The sequence below is a fragment of the Aedes aegypti genome, chromosome 3, assembly GCF_002204515.2.
Source record: "Aedes aegypti strain LVP_AGWG chromosome 3, AaegL5.0 Primary Assembly, whole genome shotgun sequence".
NCBI lineage: Eukaryota > Metazoa > Arthropoda > Insecta > Diptera > Culicidae > Aedes > Aedes aegypti.
Genome location: NC_035109.1, coordinates 233,111,835 through 233,136,735, shown reverse-complemented (window position 1 = coordinate 233,136,735; position 24,901 = coordinate 233,111,835). Strand labels below are relative to the sequence as shown.

Here is a 24,901-nt window from a genome sequence, read left to right as displayed (position 1 = left end):
ACGGATCAGGTTTAAATCTAATCAATGTCTATTGTCTACCTGTTTGGATACTGCTTTAACATCATTTTCAATCCATCGCATAACGCATCTAACACCAACGGTTCAAATCAAGAAACTAGTCAACTAAATGCCACGGGTAGACAAACAACATCTTCACAATCTTCATCGCTAACATATAGATCTTTGGCATTACAATGGAACGTGAAAGGATATCGTGCAAGAAAGGCAGAGCTAGCTCATTTAATAAGTAAACACCAACCTTATGTTGTGTGCTTACAGGAAACGATTTGTACCGCCAACTGCTCAAGCTTCTCGTCAGATTATACAATTATTTGTGAACCTCCCACACAGCAGTCCGGCTGGGGTGGCGTGGCCATTGCTGTTCTGAAGGATTTACCTTTTGTGAAAGTCACATTACACACAAAATTGCAAGCAGTTGCAGTAACGTTGGAAGTTCCAACTAGGAAAACGTATGTATCGTTGTATATTCCCCCTTCTTTCTCTAATGATGGATTGAAGGAGGAGTTGTTCAAGTTAGTTCAGCAGATGCTAAAGCCTTTCATGATCATGGGGGATTTTAATGCACACTCTGAAATATGGGGTTGCTCAAATACGGATTTAAGAGGTCGTATAGTTGTCTCTATGCTAGGTGAATATGATCTTGATCTGCTGAACGATGGTTCACCAACTTTTCTTAGCCTCTCAAATGGTTCTCAATCAGCAATTGATTTGACAATATCATCACAGCACTGTAATAACGTTTTATGGGAAGCTATTGGAGATCAGCATGGAAGTGACCACTTCCCAATTCTATTGAAAATATCGTCTACTAGATCATTTCTAAGTACACCCCAAAGATGGAAATATAGCGACGCTGACTGGATGGAATACCAACGAAGAGTTGCTTCAGTGCTGGATCCCAATACAATTTATACGGCTGATAAAATATCAGAAATAATATTTAACGTTGCTTTGTCCTGCATTCCAAGAACATCAGGAAAATTGGGAGGGAAAAGAGTCCCATGGTGGACCAACGAAGTTGCCGCTGCAATCAAAAGTAGACGAAAAGCTTTACGTGCTCTGCGTAAATTGAACACAGACGACCCCAGAATTTCTGTTGCATTGCAATCTTTTAGAGCTGAACGCAACAATGCGCGTGTTGTTATTGAAAAAGCAAAACAGGAAAGTTGGAAAAATTTCGTTGAAAATATCAATTTTGATTCTTCAGCATCTGATGTTTGGCGGAAGGTTGGCGCCTTACAAGGTCGATATAAGACTCCAAAGTTCCATATTAAGTCAAACGGGGCGGTAACAGATGACCCCTATAAGATAGTAGATATACTAGCTGATCATTACATGGAAGTTTCAAGCTCCAGTAATTCTCAATCAAATATATCAACATTAGAGTCATCTTCTGAATGTTCCATAGATGAAATTGCTGATGATGAATTTGATTCCGTTACTGACTTCAATGCTGACTTCACTCTGGATGAGTTGAACTGGGCCTTGGCTAAGTGCACTAGTAAAGGAACTGGTATAGATGGTATAGGATATCCGCTCTTAAAAAATTTACCACTCGAAGGTAAATGTTCATTGCTGGCAACCTTCAATGGCATATGGGAATCAGGTAAAATTCCTGAAATTTGGAAACAGGCTTTAGTGGTGCCGATTCCTAAGGATACTAGACGTGAAGGCAATCCAGAGGAGTATCGGCCGATTTCTCTAATAAGCTGCATAGCAAAAGTTCTTGAAAGACTTGTTAATAGACGGTTTATCTTTGAACTAGAGCAGAAAGGTTGTATAAACTCTATGCAATTTGCCTTTCGTGCAGGTTTAGGGACTGATGTATATTTTGCAGAGTTAGAGGATCTGTTAGATGACCCTATAAAGACAGGAAAACATTGTGAGCTTCTTTCGATTGACATATCGAAAGCATATGATACAGTGAACAGACAAATGGTAATCGAACGATTGAAAGAATTGAAGTTTGGCGGACGGATGTATAATTTTTTGCGAGATTTTTTGAAGGACAGAACTTTTAGAGTTAAAATTGGTTGCGTGGAATCAAGCACACGCGCCACATCACGAGGTATCCCACAAGGTTCAGTTATTTCTGTTTCATTGTTCTTGATTACCATGGATCCTATTTTCAATGTTATTCCGAAAAACGTGAAGATATATGTTTACGCAGATGATATTCTTTTAGTGGGTTTCGGATCCTACAGAAAATGCTTGCGAGCCAAAATGCAATCAGCAGCAGAATGTGCCTTTGAATGGTTGTATTCGGTCGGTTTTCAAGTATCCGTGCCAAAATGCCAGCTTCTCCATGTTTGCAATAGTCGCCGTCACCGCGGAGTTATTAAAAATATAAAACTAGATAATATAACCATTCCTGTCGTTAATCAAATGAAAATACTTGGATTAATTATGGATCGTAAATTATATTTTCAAAACCATGCTAAGACAAGAAGACAGTCTGCTTCTGGAATAATTAATATTCTCAGAATTATATCAGGGCGAAAGCGTGCAAATCGTGGAACTCTGATCAAACTTGTCCATAGTTTAGTAGTACCTCGTCTGTTATACGGCTTTTCTTTTGCTGGAAGAAACAAGGAGAAGGTTTTGCCTATAATCAGTCCCATATACAATAAAGCAATACGAATAGCATCTGGAGCTTTTCCTACAAGCCCTATCAAGGCTATTATGTGTGAAGCAGGGCAGCTACCGATTGAATATATTGCAAACTTAAACGAGGCTAGAACTGCTATACGTTTACTAGAAATGCACAGAACATCCCCGGATTTGCCGATCATTCGAAGAACAAAACTTTGGTTCTCTTTGATTTCAAACATAGAGTTTCCAAAAATTACTCGAACGTGGAGGTTGGGACACCCACGCTGGGATTATCGAGCTTTGAAAATAGATTGGTCTCTTCAACGCAATTTAAAAGCTGGTGACAGTTCGAGAAAAGTAATTCCATATTATAGAGAACTAATCAGACAAAAATATTCAAATCATTATAAGATTTTTACCGATGGATCTAAGGGTCAGGGTCGCACAGGGTATGGGGTTTATTCGGATAACAGTGAAATATGCGGTAGGATAAACGATTCATGCTCAGCTTATTCAGCAGAGATTATGGCTGTTTGTACAGCTATACGAAGCGTTGACCGTACACAAAAGTCGGTAATCTTTTCCGATAGTGCAAGTACCCTAAAAGCTTTAGAATCAGGATCATCAAAAAATTCATGGATTCAAGCTTGCGAAAACGCTTGTGAAGGAAAAGACATTACTTTTGTTTGGGTTCCAGGACATTCTGGAATCTTTGGTAATGAATCCGCAGATTCGCTGGCAAATGAAGGTAGATCCTCAGACGTCATATATGATAAGATTACCAGACAGGATGCAAATAGATTTGTCAAAACTATAATATGGGAAGCTTGGCAGTTGGAATGGGCTGCATCTAATCCAGGAACTCAGTTGAACGCCATTAAAGAAAATGTAAAAATATGGAAAGATAGATGCAACCAATATGAGCAAAAGATTATTACTAGAATAAGATTAGGACATAGTAAACTAACACACAGTTATCTATTATCACCGTATCAAGATGCTCCCCTGTGTTCGAGCTGTAATGATCTGTTGACTGTGGAACACATCTTTGTAAAATGTAACACTCTGGATAAAAAACGAAAAGAATATGAAATATCAGGAAACCTAAAAACTATTTTAAAAAATGACACAAAAGCAGAAGAAAAAGTAATCAAATTTGTCAAAAAACTAGATTTAATTAAACTGTTATAACAATTTGTAAATAAAGACAGACGCGAATGACCTGCTATGGTTAAAGCGTCTATAATCCAAAAAAAAAAAAAAATCGTACGAATCGCAATCAGTCGGACATTGTCCCGTAGATGGGCTACATCGCGCCCGAAACCGGTCGACAGAAAGGTAATTTTTAAGCTTTTTTGACGATAGTAAGAACTATAAGTGTTATGTCTTGTCTCACGTCGCGTTTTCGTGAATGTCAATTCAACTTCATTTCAACATTTGTATTTACAGCTCTTTTTGACGTAGAACTACGTCTTTCTTCTCTATACAGGAGTGAAATTGGAATTTCAAAACCAAGAGCGTTACGTTAGCATGAAATATTATTAAAGTTTTTTAACTTTTCACTGGCTTAACGAAATTTCTTGATTAGCACCTCAATCGAAAGACAAGACATCAAAGGTTCATGTCATTTACTTACTGAATCCCACATACCTGTCCAAATAGTTTAATAACTGTTTTAAAAAAGAACATTGATTTCAAGCAAATCTATAAATAGGGGTGCTAGAGAAAATTTGACGTCATTTGCTTTTCACTTTCCGATTGGCTCGCATCTCAGTAGGCAACAGATCGGCTTGCTCGGGCGTGCTTCTCAGGCACAGACAATGATAGCGAAGGACGCCCCCGTTTGTCTTGCTTCGCTCAAATCAAACTGTCGAGCGAGCGAGAGAAGATGCCGTCCGAAGCTAAAGCCATCACCGCTGCCGCCGCCAAGAAGAGGAAGAGGAAGCAGTCCACAGGAGAATTTGCGGCCGAACTGTGAACACGGTCGGGCGAGTCATTCTCGTTCGTTTACGTTCACCCAGCCATCGTCATCGCCGCCGCAAATTTCATCGGTCGAGGAGCTGTTGACCCGCGCTTCAAGATTTGGACTTGTGATCAAATCAGCAAGATTTCAAGAGAGAGCAAAGTTTCAATATTTCGACTTAAGCTCGGTGATCCACTACCCGTTGGCGTTGTGCGCCATCCACGCCACGAAACATTCAGCTGGTTCGTCTTATAAGCAAATAACTTGCTCAAATTTATACATTTGAGTTGAGGATTTCCCCTTTAACCATGACAATCAACATCCCCCCGCAGTGTTATTTATCTGTAAGAGCATCGAAGCTAACAAAGCTATCGACCCTTTTCAGGGCCATACAATTAGTGGAAAAGAGTTACAAGAGAAATATTTCCGACTTTATTTATGTCTTCTTATATTCCTAAATCAATTCCACAGCTTCATACAAAATTTGTCATGAATAATTTATGACTCAACAATTTGTGACTGTATTCGCGGGCGCTGCTGCAGTGCCGTCGGGGTGAGTGCTCAACATTTCACAACGATTGTAAAATAGAGTGGCATTTCCAATAGCGTCTTTGATGTCAGCGTCATATTTTATAGGAACACTTTGTTAGAAAAATTATCACATGTAACAAAAGTACGACATATTTAGAATGCTTTTGAAAAGAAATTCTCATTGAACAAGTGTATTAATTTTGGCACCCATGGATCAGAAATTTACCTTCATAATAAAGAAAACTATTGATTATCAATAGCTCGTATTGAATATTTAGTTAATTTCAACCCTTCCAACAGTTCATGTTCGACCAATTTCTCACGCATTAGCATTCTCCGCAATTTTCAAGTAATTCTAAGCCCAACACATTATTGGCACAAACCCATTTCCCAGATTGGTCGATCAGAAAGCGAAGAGCACAAAAGGGAGGAGCATCATCTGCTATTCTAAGGTTATAAAACATACTTCCTTCGTCGGATTCAGTTTCATTGCATTTCCGCTTTCGAGCTGGTAAGAGCTCCTCCGAACTTGCTTAGCGAGAAGTACCTCGCTGCTAGAAAGCTGCTGAGCTGTTAACCTTCAAGCTGTCAATACAGCATCTGGTTTATGAAATTCAAGATTAAAAGATTGAGCTACGTGTCCAGATTTCAATTCAATCCCTGTGATCCACTACCCTGTTGCTGTTGTGCACCCATGAAATATTCAGCTGGTTTGTCGTATAAACAGAGAACTTATTCACATATACACTTTCGTTGGGGTTTCCCTGTTTAACCATGGCAATCAACTGTTAACATCCCGTAGTGCTATTCATCTGTGACAGCATAAAAGCTCAATCGGCCCTTTTGAAAGCCATCAAACATTCTTAAAAGGGTTTATTGAATAATATTTCCTGATTTATCTATCATGATCTTAATCTAGCGGTATTGCACAAAACATGATTTGGTTCACATAATTTATCTCACATAATCTCTTGAATTTTGAGAATTTACTCGTGGACGCCGCTGCAGCGCCGTCGGAGCGTAATAACATCATAGTACTCAGTATTGTATGGCATTTCTAACAGCATTGTTGATTTATCATGTAATGGGAAACACTTCCTTAATTCTTGAGAACGGAAATTGGGAAATGTATTAAAATTGCAACAGATTTTTAATACTGTTCACTAAACTGATTCTTGACCAGTTGTAATAAGCATCTATTGATCTGAAATTTTTTACATGTTAGTTTCAATAAAGAAATGCATTGCAAATGTCATATTATATTAAGCAGAGCATTCATATTAACGTTTGTATTGAATTTCAAATTCCAATTTCCATAACTTTTACGAATCAGAATATTTATCAGAATTTATCAGAAATATTTAAAATTTGCTCGAAGGCAAAACATTCGTGTTTTTGCATTTATTGTAAAATATTGAAATCATGTTTTTTGTCCATCCGAACGCATCCATGAATTTTCAAAGATAAGTGAATCCCTAACCAAGACATCAACTTTATATACCTCATGTCCCAGATGTGTCGATCAGAAGAAGCCGAAGAATAAGGAAGGGAGGAACATCGTCTGCTATTCAAATTGTGTAAAACATACTACTTTCGACTGATTCGTCTCATTTCATTTGAACTTTCGAGCTAGTAAGAGCTACTCGTGGAAGTTGCAGCATCGGTACAGTTAAGATACAATCACGTTAGGCACCACTACAAGAAAGCTCATGATCGGCTGATCTGAAAAGCTGCCAATCTTCGGGTATGTGGAATTGCTCAAGACTGAGCTACCTTTCTAAATTTCTACTTAATCCCTGTGGTTGTCATATAGTCTATTTCCCAGATCAGAAAGGGAATAAATAGGCTAAGGTGCCGTCCACAAATTACGTAACGCTCTAGAGGGAGGGGGAGTAGGCTCAAGCGTTACGGCTCATACAAAAATTTAAAAATTTTCATACAAAAGCGTTACGGAGGTGGTCAAAAATTTTCAATTTTAGCGTTACGTAATAAATGGATGCCGCTTAAATAGGAAATAAGCTATATAAATTTCATGTCTTGGCAAGGGATCTAAAAGATGAGCATCATGCTGTTAATGCATCCCGACGGCACTGCAGCAGCGTCCTCGGAAACATCCTCAAATTATCATAGAGTCGATTATTTGTAACAAATCAGATATTGTATGATGCTATGAGATGAATTAAGAGATTATAGCAAGCATGTGGTAAAAATATTAGGAAATATTGCACAAATAACTCTTTAGAACCCATTTGTTGGCTCTGAAAAGGGCCGATTGAATTGTTGAATTCGAGTCACACGGACACATTGATTGATTGGCGCACTGATTAAAATCCTCCTCGCCCGATGAGGTTTGCGGTGGTGGCTTCCTCGGGGTCTTCTTCATCACGGCGGTCTTTGAAACTTGGTGGGGTTTTGCTGAGGAACTGACTTCTTTTTCTACTCCTTTCTCGCGGATACCAGCCACAGTCTCAGTTTAGGACTGCGATGACGGCCACAACCATCTCATTCTTCAGTGAACTGCTTCCTCTTCTTCTTGGCGGCGTGGCTTTGGCTTCGGACGGCATTTTATCTCGGTCGCTTGACAGTTTGATTTAAGCGAACCACGACAAACGGGGGGTCCTTCGCTGTCAATGTCTTTGCCTAAGAAGCACGCCCGGTCAGAGCAAGCCTATCTGATGCCAGCTGAGATGCGATCCAAGCGGAGAGTGGAAAGCAAATAACGTAAATTTTTCTCTAGCACCCCTACTTTTAGATTTGCTTGGAATCACCGCTCTCTTTTAAAACAGTTATTAAACTATTTGGGCAGGTATGTGGGATTCATTAAGTAAACGACATGACCCTTTTATGCCTTGTGATTCGAATTTCGTTAAGCCAGCAAACAGTTATAAGACTTTAAAATATTTAATGCCAACGTAAGGCTCTTGGGGCCCAGATAGCCGTAGCGGTAAACGCGCAGCTATTCAGCAAGACCAAGCTGAGGGTCGTGGGTTCGAATCCCACCGGTCGAGGATCTTTTCGGGTTGGAAATTTTCTCGACTTCCCAGGGCATAGAGTATCTTCGATCCTGCCACACGATATACCAATGCAAAAATGGTCAATTGGCATAGTAAGCTCTCAGTTAATAACTGTGGAAGTGCTCATAAGAACACTAAGCTGAGAAGCAAGCTCTGTCCCAGTGGGGACGTAACGGCAGAAAGAAGGCTCTTGGTTCTGAAATTCCAATTTCACTTCTGTATAGAGAATTATTATTTGAGTATCAAACTGAGCATATAATCAAATGCAAACGCATTCAGTTTCCGGTGGTTAGTGCGTGTGCTTTTATTTTTTATGAGCCGCAAGGTGGAACTTTCTTCGAGATCGTGTACGACTATGACAAAAGCCAGGATCAGCAATTGGTATTTGTTGGTTTGTCGCGGGTTACTTCACTGCAAGGACTATTTTTGACAAACTCTACCAATTCTTTCAAGTTCCATCACGCCTAAAGCAGCAATTCTCCCAAGATGGTTGACTTGAGGAACGAGCTGCAGCGCTTGGGCAATCATCGATTACAACCGCTTGGAGACGAACTGCGTGAAATACTGGATCATAGCGGCCCTGCCTGCACATTGATGAGTATCAAAGTACAGAGCCTAAATGCTCATGCAATGGATATTGCGACAGACCTAATTCTGACCAGTGTAGAATTCCTTGCACTGAGTGAGACTTGGCTAGAGGATCACTCCTCCGTCGACCTTGCTGGCTACGATTCTACCCCATCACCCCGAATCCCATTACTCCGAATGCCATTAACCCGAACGCCATTACCTCGAAATCCAAAACCCCGAACAACCCATCACCCCGAATGACATTACCCCGAATTTCAATATGATGGGGAAATGTCATCAATATCATCATGTCAAAATAATTGTAAATTCGGGGAAATAGCATTCGGGGTGATGGAATTCGGGGTAATGGCACATTCGGGGTAATGGAATTCAGGGTGATGGTATTCGGGGAAATGGCATTCGGGGAATGGGGTAGAATCGCTGGCTACAGCTGCATAACCAGTTCAAACGCCCAGGCGTGAGAGCTGAAGGTGTGGCGATTTACCAGAAAAGGATACGTATTTCAATGAAAATAAACCGTCATATTTGATTTTATTTAATCTTTTATTATCATCTTAAACTAGTTTACAAAAGTTTTACATTCTTCTTTGTAGAATCATTTTGTTTAACAGGGTTTCAAAAAAAAATTGAAATAGAATTTGAAAGAAATTACAGTGTGTTGTCTTAGACATCAAGACTATTATCGCAAAAATAATATTCCGTAGTGATAATATAACGGTTAAATTAGACACTTTTGTTAGCAAGAAGATAAATCCTCAAGCATTTGTTTCTTTTTTCTTCGTATGATCGTGCAGACTTTAACAAATCGTAAATTTGTAATGCATATTGTAATATTGTGAAATTACAGAAACGTTGGTATTTTTTTAATAAAAATAATATTCCGTAGTGATAATATCACGATCCGAGAAATTCTGTAATAGATTCTCTTTGTAAAAAAAATGAAATAGAATTTGAAAGAAATTTTAGTGGTTTGTTTCTATACGTTTAGGTTATTTCGCACTCATGCGACCTTTGGTCATATGATGACGACTTCTAAAATTTAGAATCATTCCTTAAAAATAATATTCCGTAGTGATAATATCACGTACTAAAAATACTTTGTTAAACTCAAAAATAATATTCCGTAGTGATAATATCACGCGATGAAAAGACTTCGTTAGTCTCAAAAATAATATTCCGTAGTGATAATATCACGCTAAGAAAGCCTTAGTTATTAAATCGCTTTTGCAAAAAAAAAAATTGAAATAGAATTTGAAAGAAATTTGAGTGGTTGGGTCCATTTAATTTTGCCAAAATAATAGAAATAGAACTTAAAAAGAAATAACAGTGCTGGTAGTCTTGATTTTTGCACTCATGCGACCTTTGGTCATATGATGACGACTTGATTGTAGAACTTTTATATAAAACTTTTGCACTCATGCGACCTTTGGTCATATGATGACGACTGCTAAGCAGAACCTTTGAACTCAATCAATTTTGCAAATTGTAAGTCGTATCTCTCATTTGCTAGAATGATTTTTTTTTTCGCAATTGCGTGTGACTGTCAAAGAGTGAACAACTCTGTGAGATTTAGCTGATATAAATAAACCATCAACAATTAAAAATTAAAGACAACACAAAAAAATTGAAATAGAATTTGAAAGAAATTACAGAAAGGTTGGATCTCGATTCTGCTTTCAAAAAAATTTAAATAGAATTTGAAAGAAATTACAGAAAGGTTGGATCACGATTATGCTTTCAAAAAAAAAATGAAATAGAATTTGAAAGAAATAACAGTCAGGTTGGTAGAACTGATTACCGCATATTAATAGGAAATAGAAAATATTGAGAAACTCAAGTGATTGGCTTGTTCTGATACGAATAGGAAATAGAAAATATTGAGAAGTTACCGTGGATTGGATGTTTTATCTTGTTTCGTAAAAATAATAGAAATAGAACTTAAACAATAAAAAAAATAATATTCCGTAGTGATAATATCACGCTAAGAAAGCCTTAGTTATTAAATCGCCTTTGCAAAAAAAATTGAAATAGAATTTGAAAGAAATTTGAGTGGTTGGGTAAAAAATAATAGAAATAGAACTTAAAAAGAAATAACAGTGCTGGTAGTCTTGATTTTTGCACTCATGCGACCTTTGGTCATATGATGACGACTTGATTGAAGAACTTTTATATAAAACTTTCGCACTCATGCGACCATTGGTCATATGATGACGACTGCTAAGCAGAACTTTTGAACTCAATCAATTTTGCAAATTGTAAGTCGTATCTCTCATTTTGCTAGAATGATTTTTTTTCGCAATTGCGTGTGACTGTCAAAGAGTGAACAACTCTGTGAGATTTAGCTGATATAAATAAACCATCAACAATTAAAAATTAAAGACAACACAAAAAAATTGAAATAGAATTTGAAAGAAATTACAGAAAGGTTGGATCTCGATTCTGCTTTCAAAAAAATTGAAATAGAATTTGAAAGAAATTACAGAAAGGTTGGATCACGATTATGCTTTCAAAAAAAATGAAATAGAATTTGAAAGAAATTTGAGTGGTTGGGTAAAAAATAATAGAAATAGAACTTAAACAATAAAAAAAATAATATTCCCTAGTGATAGTATCACGCTAAGAAAACCTTAGTTATTAAATCGCTTTTGCAAAAAAAATTGAAATAGAATTTGAAAGAAATTTGAGTGGTTGGGTAAAAAATAATAGAAATAGAACTTAAAAAGAAATAACAGTGCTGGTAGTCTTGATTTTTGCACTCATGCGACCTTTGGTCATATGATGACGACTTGATTGAAGAACTTTTATATAAAACTTTCGCACTCATGCGACCTTTGGTCATATGATGACGACTGCTAAGCAGAACTTTTGAACTGAATCAATTTTGAAAATTGTAAGTCGTATCTCTCATTTTGCTAGAATATTTTTTTTTTCGCAATTGCGTGTGGCTGTCAAAGAGTGAACAACTCTGTGAGATTTAGCTGATATAAATAAACCATCAACAATTAAAAATTAAAGACAACACAAAAAATTGAAATAGAATTTGAAAGAAATAACAGTCAGGTTGGTATAACTGATTACCGCAAATTAATAGGAAATAGAAAATATTGAGAAACTCAAGTGATTGGCTTGTTCTGATACGAATAGGAAATAGAAAATATTGAGAAGTTACCGTGGATTGGATGTTTCATCTTGTTTCGTAAAAATAATAGAAATAGAACTTAAAAAGAACTTACAGTGTTGGTTCTTGTTTTGTGCTTGACTTTTTGAATACGAATTGTAAATAGAAATAAATAGAGAAATTCTAGTGGTTGTTGTTCTGTTTGAATCGAATTGTAAATAGAAATATATAGAGAAACTGCAGTGGTTTGATATTTCAACAAAAATAATAGAAATAGAACTTAAAAAAAAGCAGTGCTGGTAGTCTTGATTTTTGCACTCATGCGACCTTTGGTCATATGATGACGACTTGATTGAAGAACTTTTATATAAAACTTTCGCACTCATGCGACCTTGGGTCATGATACGAGTAGCGAACATTCATGATACGAATAGGAAAAGAAAAATATTGAGAAACTTCTGTAGATTGAATGGTTCATCTTGGTTCGTAAAATAATAGAAATAGAACTTTAAAAAGAACAATGCAGCTTCTTGTTTTCGTATACGAATTGCAAAGATACCAAGAAATGTTGATGGGCATTTTTCGTACCAGTCAAAGGAATTAAAAATAGAGAAATTGTAGCCGTTTGATGTTTTCACAAAATATTTGATAAATAACTGAAAGACTTGTGAACTTTGTTGCCGGATGGCCAGGAAGCACATCATGTCATGGGGTAAGGGTTCTACTCCCGCTTCAGCCAGTCAAACTTTTCATCATGAATGTTTCTCGGATGTGCTACTGGAGCACGCTTGACCAATTGTCACAATTGGCTGGCTTCACTTTTTGTTGAATATCGCGTTTGCCAAGGATTCTGCACTACTACGTTGATCCAAAACACCATTCACCTTATTGAAGAATGTTCACCTTATTGAATAGAATGTTTAAATCCTAGCACTGTAATTCTTGTGAAATCATGCATGGTGCCTGTAATAGGAAAAACTAATTAGCTCATATATTTTGAATCATGTTGTGCATTTCTTCAACAATTCGTTAGTCTTTAATGGCACGGAAGAATTAGAACCGTTATTCACATTTCCACACTTATAAAAACCGCAGCGATTGTTGAGTGAAATCCACAAACCACCTTTACACACTTTTTTACAGACACTTACCTCATATTGTCACATTGATGTTGATAATCTATTGGTTATTCATTTAATTTCGCATTTCGCAATTCATTTAATAATTACTTTTACTTCACTGATGTTAAAAGTCCCAGCTTCGTGGAAGTTCACTATAGTTAAATCACTTGATTTATGTATCCGTATCGCTTTCAAAACGTAATGATGATGAATCTGCTCACTTCTGGTGGTTTTAAAGTATTTAGGTATGAAGTGTTTGCCACAAAAGCCGTTTTATTCATGTCTACCCTATGGTGTACAAATTTGGGTACGAACGGATTGCTGACTCTCGATCGATGCCGCGCTTTTAACATTCTATTCAAGCAAAATAAAAAACAAATTAAGAGGTACCTAAACGCCTTTAAACACACACAAAAAAGGTTACGTGGAAGTGTTACTGGATTCGTTATCACAATGAATCGTATTTTATATAAAATTATCTCTGAAGTATGTAAAGCAGCAGACATCGACACGGTAAATATCCCAGTGAATGATTTTGGAGACAAAGACTGGACAAAAAAGCAGTTTCAGTTTGTTTAATTTCACATTCAGTTAATGTGAATCTTGCATCTCAGGTGGTCTTTTGTTATGTTTTATCATATTTATTAACTGGAAACTTTCTTTGCCGAATGTCCATTTTTGAATTCGTATATCGTTTGTCAAGTATGAAGTACTGTAGCAAATTTTGGTTTTAAGATGTCTAGTTAAATTCAGAAAAAATGTTGAAAGTATCATGAAGGTTCGAGCGTTCGAATGCTTAAAATATTATAAAAATAGGCAAAGATTTGGATAAGTTATATCTATTTGTTGCTTTCAGATCTGAAAATTGTAACATTCGATCGTACTTGCGTTGCAAGGAACATAATTTAGATAATTTAATATTTTTAGATATTTATTATTTTTACGTAAAGGCGTTTAAAGGCATAAGTATAAGTTTTTGCATTACTGCATTATTTTCTGACACATAGTCGAGTAAAAGTTTGAATCGACTGGGTAAGAGTTTGGGAATTCTTTGCGGCCGTACGACCTTCAACGTAGCTGTGCTTTACACAATTCAAAAGATTAGTGAGGAATATGATGCAATGCTCGACGTAGCAGATCAGGTTGGAAACATTTGTGCGGCATTGATTATATGTAGTTATGGACATTGAAGTACTGCTAATAACAGTGTACATTTCTTCAAATACTACTGTGCAAGATACAAAAATGTTCATGACCCGTAATGTATTCTATTATGAAAACAAGATGCTCCTAATGTAGTCACCGGTGACTCTAATATTGACGTTTCCAAACAAGAAAATATTAAATTTGTCGATTTCATGAATAAACATTTTAATTTAACTTTGGCTTATCGTGCAAATGAAGCGACCACATTAGGTGGTTCTTGTTTTGATTTAACGTTTATTTAAAATATAAGTCGATATTGTTCATACTTTTCTTACCATAGACCTATTCTATCGATTCTTATGATCGAAGCACCCGAGCTATGAAACATCTTATTTACTGAAGGAGGTTGGAGAACTACAGCTGGAGCCAGAACTGAAACCGATCACCCAACCATCCGATCAATAACAACACAAAACTACCGTTTTGATTCATATTACGGACAGCTTCAAAATCCGGACACTCTACTTTGTATGGGAAACATTTCAAACGAAATATTTCAATTTTCGCCGTTTTAAAAGTTCTCAATTTCAAGGCTCGTTTGAGTAAGCTTTTTCCATAAATATCTTTGAAAATGTTTGATGCCCAACTACCTTAGATGTCTCTCTGGTGGTTTGGCGGTTTCAATTAATGATTTGACTATTCCATTAATGATTATCATGAGCTGTCCGGAATTCGAATCAAAGTGTCCGGAATATGAGACAAAAGTGAGGAAGCGTCCGGAATAAGAATCATGAAAAGGCCACACATTTTGATTTATTAAAAAATTTTCAAGTTGCAGAGGCGAATTCTTTACCCACCATTTGAAAGTTAAGGGCTTCCGACGCGCGATAACGCTAAGGAACCATACAGAATGATTTATTTTGTATGCTCTGTGCTGGGTTATACTTCACTGAGGCCTTATGTGTCCGTAATATGAATCAAAACGGTAGTACATTTACAAATTCATACACATGACAAATTATAAATAATCTTCCACTACACTTATACTTAAACTTCACTGTCATTCAATCATCATAATCAAATCAAATCCTTTTTAAAGTATTTAACTTTGAAATCCGAAACTCTGAAAAAGCTTCCAAGCCAAATGAGAGATCTCCTTTTAAACCATAACGTAATTGAATACTCACAATCGCAGCACCTATCATCTATCATCAAACATCCTATCATCTACAAAAAGCTGTTGTTAGTGTCTGATCCAGAATTGGTCGAAGTTTTTTCCATAGTAGTTCTACGTCAACCCCGTGGTAATGTAACAGACATTACCCACCCCATTTTTATCGACAATTCTTAAAGGCTTATCTATCTAATTCATTCTAATAATTCATTCCCTCTTCTCAACTCTAATCTTCTAATCGTGTTCATTAGGTGAGCGACTCAAAATCAAAACCTAAAGCCTGCTACCGGCGCTCACGCGCGGCCAAACGGTACGGCTATTTGCAGCGGCCACACTAGCTGATTTGGCTAAGACTAGGGGCAAATCTTACCATGCGCATGGGAAACAAAAAGCATGCATGCTACTTACAGTTTGGACGCTGTCTACTGTCGTGGGGGCATTTGCGGTTTGCTGGCTTGACTCTGCTGTACTACACGCGGTAAAAGCATCCTTTTTCCCCAAGAAAGATCTTCCAAATCGCTGCCCTCCCGAAGATTATGAATAGGAAAGGCCGGGTCAACGATTCTTCAATACGATCTCGACAGGTCGATGTCCGAGGATCGTCACATGGTCACTTCAACAAAGTTCGTATGGCTGCTGAGGTTTGGCGCCAGAAGGCTAGTTGGAACTCATTTAACCCTCTAATACCCAAATTTTTATTTTCGATTTAAGTATTATTTTTCGTTATCTAAAATCGTTCTAAACACGTTTTGGGCATTTATTTATTTTTATTCGCAAATTTTTAAATTTTGGGTTTTGATTTTTATAATTTTTATTTTTGAACATCCCTAGCTTTTTTCATTTTTTCTTGAAGCATTTTCTAGTTGTTGATTTTTGGCAATAATAAAAATTTCAATTGTTACGGTATTTTTAAAAATATTAAATTTTTAATTTTTATTCGGAGCGTATTTTATTTTCCGTGTAACTAACGGAAAAACAGGTTTGAAATGATTTTAATACCACCAGACTCTTCTTTTGTGATAGGTTAATCGTAGAAAAATATAAAAGGTACGATTTTTTATATTACACGTTAAATGAAGCCCAGGCATTTGTAGGTTATATAAGAATGCAATTTTTCAAACACTTTCTAAAAATACAAAAAAGTTTCAAAAGTCATAAAAAAGTTTTCTTATATGCGTGTTATGAGTCAAGGTATAAGCCAAAAATAAAATCATTTTGATTTCCGAGCTATGAAAAAATACACAAAATTCCAAAGTGTACCCCGTCTAAAGGCGGGGTTGGGTATTAGAGGGTTAATTTGTGGACTGTGGTGTGGAGCAAGTGAGCTCCGTGAGTTCATTGACTACTATTCACTCAGACTGAGCGATCGAGTTCAAGGGGTAGTTCAATTGTGAAGTTCATTACATTTACTACTGATATTTATTTACTACGCCCGGCAATGGCGTGACGCTACGCTGTAGCCATCAAGGCAAGGTTAAGGTAGGTATTTATTTACAAATTATAATTACAAAATCATGGTACTGCTACAACCATTCCCACTAAATGTTCAGAGGGCTATAGTGCGCAGTTTAGTTTAGAGTCCTTCTCTGGCACTCGGACAATGATCAGCCGCCACTGACATAGGGAACAGACGCTGTTGTGAGCCGCTTTTATCATGAAGTACAGACGCTCCAGGTTTGCAGAAGCAAAAGCAAAAACAAACACCCCCTTCCCTGTCAGCATACGACGAAAGCTCCCAGCGGGGTTGGTTACCCGATCTTCCCTAAGGTTACTCGTACCCCGGCCAGTACCACTAGGAGGTAGGGATAGGAGTTGCTGGGCAAGAAGCTAAGAATCACACAATGGAGTCTATTTTATTCCTGTAGGTACGCGAGGTACGAATGGTACGCCATGCTCAACCATTTACCGTGCCAAACATGTATATATATTCTAACTTAAATCATACAATTTATTTGAATTGGTATTTGATGTGTTTCATCAAATTATGGCTTAAATAAACCTAGTACACAATTTGAACTAAATCTCAACTTCCTACCAAAAGCAATGAGCATTTTCGCAAAAAGAAAAAAATCGATCAAACGTCATCAAATAGGTCAACCGAGATGCCCTACAGCCAGCAAACGTGCCACGGACCAACCGGAATATTGTGCAACCCTTTCGGATTCGCCACTCAGATTGGCGGCCTCTCAAATTGTGCAACTTCCCTTAGCCACGATACCTACTGCCGGTCGCCGATCGACTTGCAAGAGGAAAAGAGCATTCATTCGCTGTTTTAGCCAGGCCTACATTCTATGCTAAAAATCCATTCAGGAAAACCGGCCTCGGCTTATGCTGCGCCGCTCTATCTGACCAACAGGCCACATTTTAATTTTAATTCGCTTCTTTCTATTTTGACTCAATAAAACCATAAATAACTGTAACCATCCCACGCTTGAAGCTACCCGCGGGGGGTTTTAGTGGTCGGCGTTTTTTTTTTCCGCGACGCTTCGGCTTCTCTTCTTCTTCTTCTTCTTCTTGGCATTAACGTCCTCAGTGGGACAGAGCCTGCTTCTCAGCTTAGTGTTCTTATGAGCACTTCCACAGTTATTAACTGAGAGCTTTCTTTGCCAAAGTTGCCATTTTAGCATTCGTATATCGTGTGGCAGGTACGATTATACTCTATGCCCAGGGAAGTCAAGGAAATTTCCATTACGAAAAGATCCTGGACCGACCGGGAATCGAACCCAGACACCTTCAGCATGGCTTTGCTTTGTAGCCGTGGACTCTAACCACTCGGCTAAGGAAGGCCCCGCGCTTCGGCTTCTATCACCACCATTATTGTAGTAGAGTCTGGTCGAGTTCTAGTGCACAGGCGGCTGGCGGCACAGATTGCCACGGGAAAAGACTCGCCTTTTGCTTGGTTGTATAATGCGCTTAGCTGAAGCCGAACAACATTGGATTTAAGCGCAGTGGCGCAAATTTGGAAAAACTAAGTGGAATACCAAGTTAATAATTCAGACTTTTGAATGGTTGTACCCTTGTGTCAATCGGAGTAGTTTTTAATCCTTTGATCGCAAAGCTCCTGCGGCGGCGAGCGATGAATACTTGTTCGGTATACAATACAGATATCGAATGATCTCCGGTTAGACGTGAAAATTTCTTGTATCGCAACACCAACATAGGGGACTTCTAGATCCTTACCTTATCTCACTAACCCAATATCCTTTCTCTGACAGCTGTGGAGATGCAGAAGATTCTTCGGTCTCTAGTTACAATGGTTGCCTAACTAACATTCCTTCGTTTCCTGATGACTCGTACATATCTCTTAACACTGCTCATGAGATCTTGAGCGAGGCTTTTCCCATCTTTCTTATACAATTTATCCCAGTAGTTTTTCAAAGCTTCATTGGTTTTGAATGTTTTTTTTCGCTTTTCTTCAACTTCTTCTCCATTATAGACCAACTTTTTTTTCGATGGGACGAAGTTCTGGTGTATTTGGCGGATTCGCTTCCTTCGAGACCACGTTAACGCCCTTCTTTTCGTACCAATCCATTACGGGCTTGGTGTAATGGCACGAACTGAGATCCGGCCAGAACAGCGTGGGACCACGGTGAGAGCGGAGGAAGGGCAACAAGAACTTCTGCAAGCATTCCTCTCGATAAATCTGCCCGTTTATGGTGCCGGTTGTAAGGAACGGCTTGCTGTACCGTCCGAACTCGCAGATCGCCTGTCACAACAGGTACTTCTTCGCGAATTTGTCTATCTTTCTCTTCCGGAACTTTTCCGGAAACTCCATGCACAATACCATACCGACAAAAAACTCGAGGCCGGGGATTTGTTTGGTGTCCGTCTTGATATATATCTCGTCGTCCATGACGAGACAGCCAGTATTTATTATTCCGTTTTCTGCCGCTTCCAGCGCGCCGCTCGATGGTCTTCGTCTCCTGGAACATCTTCACAACGCGGGAAACGGTTGAATGGTGGATTCTGGTGACTAACCAGGATTATCGATCACCGCGCCCAAGATTTTCTGGCGTAGCTCTTCTTGTTTCAAATGCATCTTGAAAATTACTTGAAAGATCGCGATAAAATTTTTCACACATAAACATAACACTCTAAGCTAGTATAATCCAAAATTTCATTAATTTTAACCCACGCGATAAAAAGTTACACCCGAAACAAAGTGTCGTATTTTTCCGAGTCAAATCTTGACTACACACTTCTGTCAAGTACCATGTAGGTTGGAAGAGAGGATTTCTGTCATCCTATCATTTGTGTAGAAAGCCTTTACCCCGTTACTTAAGACGCCTAAGTTTAGTGAAGTTTGCTGCATAGCTGGGGACATCCCAATGGTGAACTTTGCTACCGAGTTCTCCATATTCTGGTGGACGTCCGACATTAGTGAAATCAACGAGTACGTCAACCTTTTAGATCTGACCACTTTCTTGCTACTCTCATGGCCATGAGCCGGAAGCTGTTGAACTTGTCCCGATTGCGCTTGGCTTGCAATGCTGCACCCCAGGCCGTAAGGGTATGCGATATGGATTTTTTCAATGTCGATACGAAACGAAACGATACGCGGAATATCTTGCGCTGATAATGACGAAACGAAACGAAATTTAAAAATGTTTCGTGTAACTCGATACGAAATCAAATATCTCACGGAATTTTTCGAAACGAAACGAAATTTTTGAGTTTGTTTCGCGGAATACACGTTTATGTTTTTTTTCTTGTCAAAAGCTGGAAATTTTACAAAAGGCATAAAAAACGTCTTTTTAAATCCTCTACCATAAAGAAACCTTAGCGTTGCTCAGTGGAATCTTTACATGTTTTGGTAAGACTCTTTTCTGTTTGTTTGAAATTTTCTTAATAACTTTATAAGGTTTCATTTCAACATATCTGACATTCACACAAGGCAATGAGTGGGTTAAATTTAAACTAAGAAGTGGGTCGAAAAGCAGTTACAAACATTTAAAACAATCTCAAAAATGATGAGAGGAGCCCAAAATTAATTTGATTTTTAGATATGCCTTACAATTTTTTTAATATCCACATGATGTTATGCTAATATATACCATAAAACATGGAATAATGATATTCATTTTTTTCACTGTACTGTATGCTTTGTGGCATGAATGAATGAGATAGGGGACACAAGTCGATAAGTGATCATGAAAACACTAAACTGAGAAGCAGACTCTGTCCCAGTTGGAACATAACGCCAGAAAGAAGAAGAAAAATAAGTAGAACAGAGGCATCACTGGAATATTTGCTTTAGTATTTGTTGGATTATTGAATTAAATTAAATTTTAAAGAATCCATCAACACATACCTAAGAAATAAATCAAGATAAATATAAAAGAACTGCAAAAGTAATAAACTCCAAGAGATATTGCGGCAGCAACTTAACCAGGATTGCCTGTTGGTGTTAATTTAGGAGTTCCTAATAAATTTTCTGGAAAAGCCTTGAATAAACTGTGAATTGATTCTTGGAGGGATCAAATTTGGACGAAAGCAAACTTTTAGAGTAAACCTTGTACGAAATACTGAAGGTATTTCTATTATTTTGAAGAGCAAATACTGGAGAAATGATCCTGTTCCAAAGTCTGACGGAATTTCTGAACGATTTCTGGAAGATTTAAGGATTGTTGATATTATCTCATTTTCAGATTCTTTGTTTAAAACTGACTACAAAATCACATTTTCACTAAATTTTGAGCCTCGAGAGTATTTTAAAAAATATTTGAAAATTTCGAAAAAAAAAAAGTTTTGAACCTGGACTACATAGCATAGAGGAACCGCAAATAATGCTGACAAGTTCACCCATGTTCGTTCAGACAATCCATCTTTCAATGATCTAAATTTAATGTTTGGCTCATATTTTTTTTCTCGGGATTTAGATGTGCGAAAATCGAAAAAAAATGTTGCGCTTTTCCATTGTGAAATACCCTAGGTACCCCACCAAACTTGAATCTATATCCGGAAACAAATTTTGATGGTGCATGCAATGCATGAATCAAATTTATAGGTAACTGATTTGGAGAAACTAGAGAATTTTGAAACTTGATTTCGGTATTGAAAAGGTTAAGACTTTTGCCTTGCGGCATTTGGCTTCTAATATTTGTAATGATATATTATCAAAATTCGCATTTTTTTTAATTGGGGGTCGTGAGGAAATTATGTCACGTTATAAGAGGAGAGAGGAGTTGGTGGTGTGGTATAGCGTGAATAAACCTAGATTCACTTTTCGATAAAAAATAATGTATGCATCTTCCTTGTTTAAGGTGAATATAAATCGAAGGCATACCTCAGAATTTCAAGAGCACAAATCTAACGAACTCGACAGCGGTTCAAGCTGAACATTTGATCGATTGGCCATCGAGTAACCAATCGATAGAGTTTTCAGCTTGAATGGACGTCTGGTTCTTTAGATTTGTGCTCTTGAAGATTTGATGTGTGGCTTTGGATCACCCAAATCAACGCGATTTTGTACGGCGACAGCGACAAACAATCGCTGCGATTTCGCTGCTACATGTAGAGTTTTATGACACAACAAAGAAATCGCGGCGATTTTTTATCGCCAACGCGGAAAAATTCGCGTTGATTTGGGAGAGCTGTTCTTATGCTGTGTTAAAAGTGACGTCATAGCGGGAAAGCAAGAGAAAGAACTAATGCGCGCGCATCAATAATCTGCACCACCTGAGCAAATCCCGAACATCAGGGACTTACGCTCCGCAGCTTTTTTTACATTTGTGTACAAACAGTTATTGCGATATATTAACGGATTTGCTCAACAGGACACGCGATGTTTCCCGGAGGAAACCGTGGCACGCTGTGTCTGAACCAGACGATTATAAAACTCGAGTGTACATTGGATTTTTTCTCGCTAGAGATCAGTCTTCTTCTTCTTTCTGGCGTTACGTCCCAACTGGGACAAAGCCTGCTTCTCAGATTAGTGTTCTTATGAGCACTTCCACAGTTATTAACTGAGAGCTTTCTTTGCCGATTGACCTTTTTTGCATGCGTATATCGTATGGCAGGTACGAAGATACTCTATGCCCTGGGAATCGAGAAAATTTCCTTTACGAAAAGATCCTCGACCAGCGGGATTTGAACCCACGACCCTCAGCATGGTCACGCTAAATAGCTGCGCGTTTACCGCTACGGCTATCTGGGCCCCCGCTTGAGATCTTACCGCTACGGCTATCTGAGCTCCCGCTAGAGATCAGTATTTGATCCATATTTTTATGATCGGAAGGTTTTAAAATATTCTATCGGTGAAATTTTGATTTTTTACACTTTTTAGCTATTTTTCATACTAAAACCCATGTAAACCTCGTTTTTGGCGCATTTCAGCCCATACAAAATGTATGGAAAAAATTTCACCGATAGAATATTTTAAAACCTTCCGAATATGAAAATATGGATCAAATACTGATCTCTGGCGAGAAAAAATCCGAAGTACAGTCACCCCACAGTTATGGATCAACTAAGGGTCATTTTTCAGAACAAAATTTGTTAAAAAAACAGGGTGACGCTGTACAAAACTGACTAAACTTCCTGGCACTGCAGATTACAGTCGTTTGTAAGAATGCACTTCAAAATACCCAGTTATTTTCGAAAAAGTGTCGCTTTCGATAGAAATTGCAAACGATGTCCACCCCACAGATGTGGATCAGTGAAGAGGAGGATCCTTATTATGGATCAAATCGACTCATATTATGGATCAAAACACTATAAAAGCAATTTATCTGCGAAGTAAACGAATGGTGTGTTAGTGAAAGCATACTTTTTGGCGTTTGTTTCGGAATCGCCTTATCTTTGATTCATAACTGTGGTTTGGGTTTCAATGCCCCACAGTTATGAATCAACGCTTCTGGGAATACGGTTGACATTTTATTTCCTCTGGACGGAAAAAATATGCTTAAGCATTTTACAGTTGATTGCGATGCTGTACAGATTTATGGTTTACGTAGGTAAAATGTGTTCTGCATAATTGCAACTGTATGTGATGAGATATTCCCGTTATAATCCTGATCCATATCCGTGTGCTATCCATAACTGTGGGGTGACTGTACATACGATTTTTATAATCGTCTAGTTCAGACATAGCGTGCGTGGTTTTGCTTTCTTCATTCTTATGGAAGATAACATTGCGGTAGTTCATCAAACGTAGTTGTTTCTTTCCTGGGCTATTCGCCGCGAGGAATTTAGGACAAATTGGCGTTTTTGGAAACTTTACAACGGCAGTGCAGTTTATCATATCCTGCGGACTAGTCAATACTACAGTCATCCAACAGTTATGGAAAGCACACAGATATGGATCAAAGTTGGATTAAACGGAGAATATCTCATCAAATAGAGTAGCAATTACGCAGAACCTATTTTACCTACGCGAACCATAAATCTATACAGCATCGCAATCAACAATAACATGCTTAAACACTTTTGTTCCATTCGTAGGAAATTTTTCATACATATGCCTAGAAGCGTCGATTCATATTTGTGGGGCATTGAAACCCATACCACAGTTGGTCGGTGTTCAGACAGACCGGACTAGATGATATTTTGGCGCTCTAAAGATACGTTAAGGACTCAATCAAATGTGATTTTTCCTATGCTATTTTTATACAGCTGTATCATCGAATAGATAAGTTACAGCAAATAACACAAATATTTGGATAATTCGCATGCCTGGGAAACGTTTTTCTGGAACCATGAAAAAACACTTGGTTCAGTCTGTCTGAACACCGACCAGTTATGAATCTAAGATAAGACGATTCCTAAAGAAACGCCAAAACGTATGCTTTCACTAGCACACCATTCGTTTGCCTCGCAGATAATTTGCTGTTATAGTGTTCTGATCTATGATATGAGTCGATTTGATCCGTAATACGGACCCATTTTTGACTGTAGCTAGGAGTAGAAGCGAACGCTTTGCCTTTTTTTGTTCGAAATTAAACTCGAATTTCGCGAAATTCCGTTTTATTCCGTTTGTTTTCAATTTTCCGTGGAAATATTTTAACAATTTGGCGAAACGAAACGAAATAGCAAAATACAAATTTCGCCTGTGCGAGTTCCGTGGAATTCCGCGGAATTTCGTTTCGAAGCGTATTTGACGGAATCATTCGGTATTTCGCATACCCTTACCAGGCCGGAACATCGTATCCCAGTATCGACGATAATACGCTAGCCAGAAGAGGCCTTCTACTGCTTCTCGACAAAATGAGCGTTCGGTATGATCCTTGTGAGTGCAGTGCGTTGCGCCTTTGCCGCCTTCTCATATGCACGTGGCTCTTAAAGTTTTGCCGATCGTCTATCGTCACGCCCAGATGTCTGAGCGACCGCTGTGATGCTATGACATGTCCTCCGACGACAATCTAAGCGTGTTAAACCGCTTTGCGATTGCTGACTAGTAGCAGCTATCTTCAGCATGACTCCATTCATAAAGATCTGGACCGTGCCCATTTCCTCCGTAGCAAACACTTCCTCCAGCGTTTCGTCTATTACTGTTCGTCATCAGCAAAGCCCCTTACAAAACTCCCGCCGTTACTCTTAACTCCTTTTGGACAGCGCCGGTTGCATAAACCAACATCCGATTCTCGAAGTAGCTCTGCAGTATCCGGCACATTTAGTCAAGTGACCCGTATT

At 38.1% G+C, this 24,901-nt stretch overlaps 1 long non-coding RNA gene across 1 annotated transcript; it reads right to left on the bottom strand.

Annotated features, from left to right (window-relative positions):
* Window positions 1-9,236: 9,236 nt before the first annotated feature.
* Window positions 9,237-11,244, bottom strand: LOC110678665. Its single transcript, XR_002501819.1, has 2 exons — window positions 10,137-11,244; window positions 9,237-10,072 (listed from the first exon to the last, which is right to left on the bottom strand). It is a non-coding gene; the product is annotated as an uncharacterized LOC110678665 (long non-coding RNA).
* Window positions 11,245-24,901: the final 13,657 nt, after the last annotated feature.